We start from the raw sequence: 7,985 nt of genomic DNA, 5'->3' as shown, positions 1-7,985 counted from the left end.
GAGAGAAAGAAAACAATGAAAATTAATCAAGAAGAATCAAGAAAAACTCTCCCACCCACTCTTATTGATGCAGCTAATGCAAAATCGCTTGGTCTTCATTTATCTAAATATCGAAAAATTAAAGAAGATGCAAGGATTGTTAAGTGTTTGAATGAAATGCTGGAGGTAGAACTGGATAAACATTATCAAGATGATGAGGCCAGTCTAGATGCCAAATGTTTGAATATGTCAGTGGAGAAGGCAAAGGAACTGAGGACTGCGGGAATTTTGAAAAGAACTGAGCAAGTGCACAAAATTGTCAAGCAAGTGTTGAAACCTCCCAAGACCAAGGGTAGTAAAAAAAGGCTTTGCCAAGAGATGCAAACCTGAGGACTTGGGTGGAACCCACACACACTGAACCTTCATCTGAAGTTGTCCGAGCTGCTATGCAAAAGATGAGTACTGCCCAGATCAAACTGGAAAATGAATCTAATGCTCGTGCTTATTTGGAAGCAGTACTTCAGCGAAGATATCAGCCAGGCAAAATAACTGAAATTAATGTAACACTGAAGCCTGGTGTGAAGCACTTTGTGGTGGCTATTCAATACTGGCAAGGTGCTAAGCTGATAACTGAGAACCCTAATGTTCATCATTATGGTCATAATGAAGTGGTGGAGATGATGGATTTATTGAATGCTAGGCAGCACACAAACAAGGTTGAAAAAGGTTGGATCTTTGTGTTGCAACGACTGATCAAGTTCAAGGAAGATGTTGAGAAAAGACTTGGCTTGGATCCTGAAGATCAACAACCGATTTCATCTGTTGCCAAAAGGAGGAAAACTGGCGAAGGGCCACCTACTTGAAGTTTTTCCTTCTTTTCTATCTACTTGTAATTTTATTTACTTTCTTGTAACTTCATTGTAAAATTATTGTATATACAAGTTGCCAAATTGTAACCAACAAGATAGATAGTGATAAAATCTACAAACAACTAAAATCAAACCCAAGGCATTTGATGATCTATAAAAATGCCTTGGAAAATTAATAGGTTTTATCAAACTCAAGTTTTTCAAACTCATACTTGTATAGAAACAAGTTTGAAAACACTTGGTAATATTTCAGGACAATTAGGGGGAATTTGTTAGGTCCAGTTTTGGCTGAAAACTGGAGCTCTCCAGTTGCATCTGGAGAGCATGAAGAATTGTCCGAAATATTAGAAGTCCAGTTGCATCGTACAGTTTAAGCAACTGATGACTTCCTCCAGTTGAGATCTGAAGACTAGAATCTGAAGACCTTCCAGTTGAAGTCGAAGACAACAAATGGAAGACAGAGATTGGCAATGGCAGCGAAGCCCAGTTGACAATCTACCAGATCAATCAACTAGAGAATCCTCCAGTGTAAATGTTCTTACAAAGCTTTACACTAACAAAGAGGAGGACCTTTTACACTACATCCTTTTACCCGGACAATAATCTTGTCTGTGGATAAAAGTGTAAAGATGTAGAGTGGTTGAATAAAGTAACCTTTTGTCTTACTTTATTTAGCACACACAAAGGATTATTTAACAATACTTCTATGTGCTGTCAACCATATTTATACGTCGAAGTTGAGATCCGAATGCTCATACTTCGACTATAAATAGAGGCCCTTGCACAAGCATTTTCATAACTTTGCAAATACATACATTCTGCAATATTGATGAACTTATGCAATATTCTCTCAATCGCAAAAAGGAACATTTCACAACTCTAAGTGTTTCGATTGTTTAGGAGAATTTCCAAGTTTAGATCAATTGTATTTCATAGGTTGTTAGGATATTTACATTCTTGTATTATCTTGGTTCTGCAACGACCTTGTATTTTATTTAAACAATCAATAAATAAAATACACATGAAAAATACATATTGTCTCATCAATTTATATACTTGTCATTTATATTATTGCATTGTATCTACTTATTCATACTGTTACCTTAATAAGTAAACCTCCAGTTAACCTGGTATACAATCAATCTAAACTGGTCAAGTCCAGATTAATTGATTGTGTTGCAAAGTTCATTCGCCATTGACATAGAGGTGTCTTCAGCACCCATCTAGCAATAGTTTGGGACTTATACACCTCTAAAATATTTACATTTTAACACCATTTTTAGTTCTAACAATCCATTTGTCCTTTGTTAAAAGCCTTACACGCATGTAAAGGTGGTTGTTTAATTAGAAGACAAGTCACTATCATGTGACTTTATTCTTGTACTTTAATCAATGCATTTAAGGAATTAAAGTTATTTCCTTAAATGCATGTAACTATATTTGTACAGCAAAAAGAATATTATATTTATTCTTTTTGCCTATAAATACCAAGTCACTTCCTCGTCCAAATTACATACTTTTGCAATTTGGTGCATTTGCTCAAATACTCTCGATCTAAACAGTTATACTTCACAACTTTAAGTATTTCGATCAAGGAGTTTATTTAGCAAAATTAGATCACTTGTAATTCATAGGTTGTTTAGATACTTACTTTGTAATATCTTGTTCCGCAACAACCTTGTATTTTATTTAACATCAATAAATAAAATACACTTGAAAATTACATTGTGCCTCATCATTTACTTTACTTGCTTATCTTTATATTGCTTAAGTACGTATTACTTTATATATATTCTTGCATTTCTATTTATTGTAATACTAGTCCAATCTAGTGCTTACTTGACGTTTCATACTAGTCCTATCTAGCGATTACTTGACTTGTTGTATTCTACACTTGTGGGTTAAACTATCGAGTGAGGGACTTCATAGAATGAGGTGGTGGCATATGAGAAAATGCCAAGACTCTTTTTTGCAAAACCCATTCTTTATCAATAAAATGCACTGTAATTGCCAAATAACCATCCGTATTAATTGAAGACCACAAATCTAAAGTTAAACATAACATTCCTGGTGATTGCATAAGCATAATTTTCATTTTTTCCTTTTCTAACTTATACATTTCAATTAAATCAGCTTTTAAAGTATTCCTAGTCATGGAATCAACTTCAGGTTCCAAGTATTCAATCACATCTCTAACACCCTTATATTCAACAAATGACAAAGGTAATTCATGCCTAACGATACAAGCTACAAGCAACTCAAGCAAAGTCTTTTGATTAAATTTATGTGACCATAAAGCCATGTCGCTATTACATAGCATTTGACCAACATCATGATAATTTTTACCATAGCATCTATCTTTGTGCCGAAGAAGATTACCCGTACCTTGAATACTATCATATACGAAAACAGTATTACACATTTTGCAAGTACTTTTCAGTTTGGTACTACCTAGTACTATACTATTCTGATCTTTTTCAAAGTAAGTCCATAAAACTGATTGTTCCTTACGTTTTCTCTTGCCTCCTCCTACTTCCTTATCCACAGACTCAACCTCTTCAACTTGTATATCCTCATTATTTTGAGAGTCAACTTCAGAATCCATCTACAAGAATTAAGAGCACAAATTGATTACACATTGATAATATAAAAAAAATATACTGAATCGGTTGATATAAATAGGTAAAAAGTAAACATGTCGATTACATATTAATAAACGAGTTGATATAACTAAGTAAACAAATAGATTAAACAAAGTAGTAAGAGCAATTGATATTGATCGAATTGTAATTTAAACAAATAGTAAAGAGCATTGATGATGGAGCAATTAAACAAATAGATTAAACGAATTGATACTGATCGAATTGTATGTTTAATCCATTGATGAAATTAAACAAATAGATTGATAAATTAAAGTAAAGAAGTTACCAATTGATTGGATTGAAGAAGAATCGACTTGGATTGATGATGGATCGATCTTGGATTGGTGATGGATTCATTGAAGAAGAAACCGTAAAAGGAGAGGGAGGGTTGGGAGGCTGCGTATTAGAAAATAAAGGGTATTTAGGGTTTCATAATTTAACATGGTATATATATGCATTTCTTAACATGTCTTTAACAGGTTTAACAGATCACACAGAAGAACAGGTCGTGTCATGTCATGTTAACAGGTTTCGTGTCAAAATTGCCAGCCTTACATCATACATTACAACTCACATAACATATCATCACATCAAACATCTTCATATAGGATGGGTCATCCTAAATGTGCCTAGTCATCTTTCATATCTTTTTTCACATATAATCTTTGCAAGTGTGACATAAGTCACGCATATCATATAACATCTTCGGAATTGTGACATAAGTCACACACATCATATAGCATATACATATTATTAAGTGTGACATAAGTCACACCCGACTAGATGGACAAACCTTATGGTTGTACATCAATGTCGTTAAGGAATGGCAAGCCAATCCCCGGGGTAGTCTGTATGTTCAAAGACATTGGTGGTTAATCACGCCACCCGGAGATACTCATCCCACGTAATTATGTTGCAAGGAGCCACCCAAGCAACCACATATACGCACCCACCGGGCAAAGGCAAGTACAGGTTAAGCTTAACACTTCTCACATCATTTACGAGCTCGGTTTGCATCACATATAGTTTAGGTGTCCACATTACCTAAATGTCATCACATATTCATCTTTTACGTTTGGGTCCTTAAACATGCACGTGTCATGGCAACTTAATAAGTCTAGTGAACTAGATGAACAAGCCATGTAATCATGCACATTTCATATATCATCAACATATAATCACATTTCAATTCATCTCAAGACATTACATTACATAGCCATTCATATCATATCATTACATCTCATACATTATTACATCACATACATCATCATATATCTCATATCGTTACACATCATATGTCATTGCATATTGTATATCATTACATATCATCTTTCATTGCATAACATAGTTCATTACATATCGTATTTTATAACAACTCAAAGCATTTCATATCATTCCACATCATGACATAACGTCACATATCTTTGGGGTAGCATTTCAAGCTTCAATATGCATATACATAGCCTATATCACCTCCCGTGTAATCTCGATTAACCATAAATAAACAAGATATCATTTGGGAAGTTATAATATGAAAGCAATGTTTTTGTTGAACCATCAGCGTGTTAAAGTAGTGTATCTTACCTCGTAGAAGCGTACAACAAATGATAACGCAAGTTACCAATCTTTGCAAGTATTCCCGACTACCTATAATCATTAAACGACCAATAAATGAGCTAACCAAAAACCCACTTATTTATGGTCATGAATCATGTCTAAATACCTATATATATGACTCACAACAATGCTTGATGCATCCGAGGTTCGTTTAATACTTAAGGGCTTACATAACTCGACGAAACTCAATATTCACTCACAAAATTAACCTTTCTAATAACTTGACATCATCAACATATTTTAAAAGCATTACCATTAGAAATTAAACTCTCTCACAATTCTGTGGATAGCTTATTTATCAAAAACGGAGTTACGTTTCAAAAGTTATGTCCATTTGAAAATTTTGTCGCTATTGCGTCGCAACTTAAGTCACTGTATTTTAGTTGCGCCGCAACTAGCCCCGATTTTGCACAAAACTCATTGTTTAACCTCCAAAACTTAAATAAACACACCCAAACGAGCCCAAACCTTATGAACAACTTTTGTACCTCAAAATTCATCATTTTAAGACCATAATGATGCAATGAAATCATTGATTAATCCTTTCTTGATTTGCATCACATAATCAAACATTTTAGGTCAATGAATAGATTAAACACACGATTATGACTCCAATCAACCCTTTAAAGACCTAGATCAGTTATGGATTGAATCAAGGGATTGAAAGGACATGAAATCAATGTAATAATACCTCAAATACCTGGAGATTATAATAAGGATGCAAACTATGGATCAAAACCTCTTCCAATCACCAAGAAACGATCGTATCACGCAAGAATTGATCAAGGGAAGGGAGTGGCAGTTCTAGGGACAGGGAAGTGTGTGTGTGTGATCTGAATAATGAAAGAATTAGGGCTAATCACCCCCTAATCTGTTGGACACACTTTCCTAAGCTCACACTTAGGCCCCTCAACTTTACAACTATACATTTAGGGGTTAAACGACTTAACGGGAATACTTACTAACACTTTAATCACATTTAATCATCTTAAACACATTAACACATGAATCATTAAGGCTTTAAAACCTTACACATAAAGCACATTAATCACACATAAACATTAAATCTCCTAGAGACTTAACGGAAATGTAATGTTGACTTAACGGCTCAAGTCAACCATTAATTAAAAAGTTCGGGATGTTACAGTAACCGTCACGTGTTCACACAACAACCAAGTATCCAAAAGACATTATAAAGGACTGATTGATTAAAGAATTGACTCAATAAAATATGAGCATGATCAATTTAAGGATTCTGAACCATCTCAGTTTACACTATATTCTAAAATCATTCAGCAAATCTGAAACACCTTAGTCAAAATATTTTTCTGAAAGCAAAGTTCCCCCTAAGAGAAAAACTCAAAAATATTTGACAGCTAACTCACTGATGAGATGTTTAAACGTTTTGACATCCAAGGGTTTTGTAAAACATTAGCGAGTTGTTTATCAGTGGAAATGAAATGAAGTTCAATATCACCTTTAATAATGTGATCTCGAATGAAATGATACCTGAGGTCGATATGCTTTGTTTTTGAGTGCATAACAAGATTGTGAGAGATAATGGCACTGGTCTTATCACAAAAGATTGGGGTTCTTGTATACTTAACACCATAATCAGTCAGTTGATCATCCACAAAATCTGAGCGCAGCAACTGGCTGCAGAAATGTATTCAACTTCAGCTATGGAGAGTGAGCTTTTTACTTGTCCAACTAACCAATTTGCCACCTAGGAAATGACAACCACTTGTGGTACTTTTCTTATCTATTTTTACATCCTGCATGATCAGATTCTGAATAACCCATTAGATCTAGACTTGACCCTTTGGGATACCAAAGACCAATTCCGGGACACCTTTAAGGTATTTGAAAATTCTTTTCACAGTATTTAAGTGTGATTATCTAGGATCAGACTGAAATCTTGCACAAAGGTATGTTGCAAACATTATATCCGGTCTACTGGCAGTTAAGTATATAAGGGACCCCACCATACCACAATATTTTGTGGGATCCACTTGTTTTCCATTGGGATCTGAGTCCAAGGTTAATGGTGCAGAAATAGGAGTATCTTTTGATGAGACTGAATCAAATTGATATTTCTTTAATAAATCTCTGACATATTTTTCTTGATTTATAAAAAATACTATCTTTAGTTTGTTTCACTTGAAGACCCAATAAATATGTCAGTTCACCCATCATACTCATTTCATACTCAGAAGGCATAATTTCAGAAAACTTTTTACACATTTTGTTTTTTGTATAACCAAACACAATATCATCAACATAAATTTGTACAAGTAAGATATCACTTTTATCATGAAATATGAATAAAGTGTTATCAATTGCACCCCTTTTAAAACCATTTTTCAGAAGATATTTAGTAAGAGTATCATACCAGGCTCTAGGTGTTTGTCTCAAACCATTTAATGCCTTGTTCAGTTTGTACACCCAATGAGGCTTTTCTTCATTTATGAACCCTGGTGGTTGATATATGTAAACAACTTCTTCCAATTCACCATTCAGAAAAGCACTTTTAACATCCATTTGATAGACTTTGAACTCATGATGAGCTGCAAAAGCTAAGACTATTCTAGCTTCAAGTCTAGCAACTGGAGTAAAAGTTTCATCAAAATCCACACCATCTTCTTGTGAATAACCCTTTGCAACAAGTTTGGCTTTGTTCCGAATAACGTGTCCATCTTCATCCATCTTGTTTTCGAAGACCCATCTTGTCCCTATTGGCCCCTTCTTCAAATCATTGGGACATGGAACAAGTTCCCACACATTGTTCCTTTTGAACTGGTTGAGCTCATTTTGCATGGCTTCAACCCAGCTTGGGTCTTTTATAGCCTCGTCAATCTTCTTGTCCAATCAGTGATAA

This window comes from Erigeron canadensis, unplaced genomic scaffold (genome assembly GCF_010389155.1).
Source record: "Erigeron canadensis isolate Cc75 unplaced genomic scaffold, C_canadensis_v1 Conyza_canadensis_unscaffolded:108, whole genome shotgun sequence".
Classification (NCBI taxonomy): domain Eukaryota; kingdom Viridiplantae; phylum Streptophyta; class Magnoliopsida; order Asterales; family Asteraceae; genus Erigeron; species Erigeron canadensis.
Note: the sequence above shows the minus strand (reverse complement) of the source record.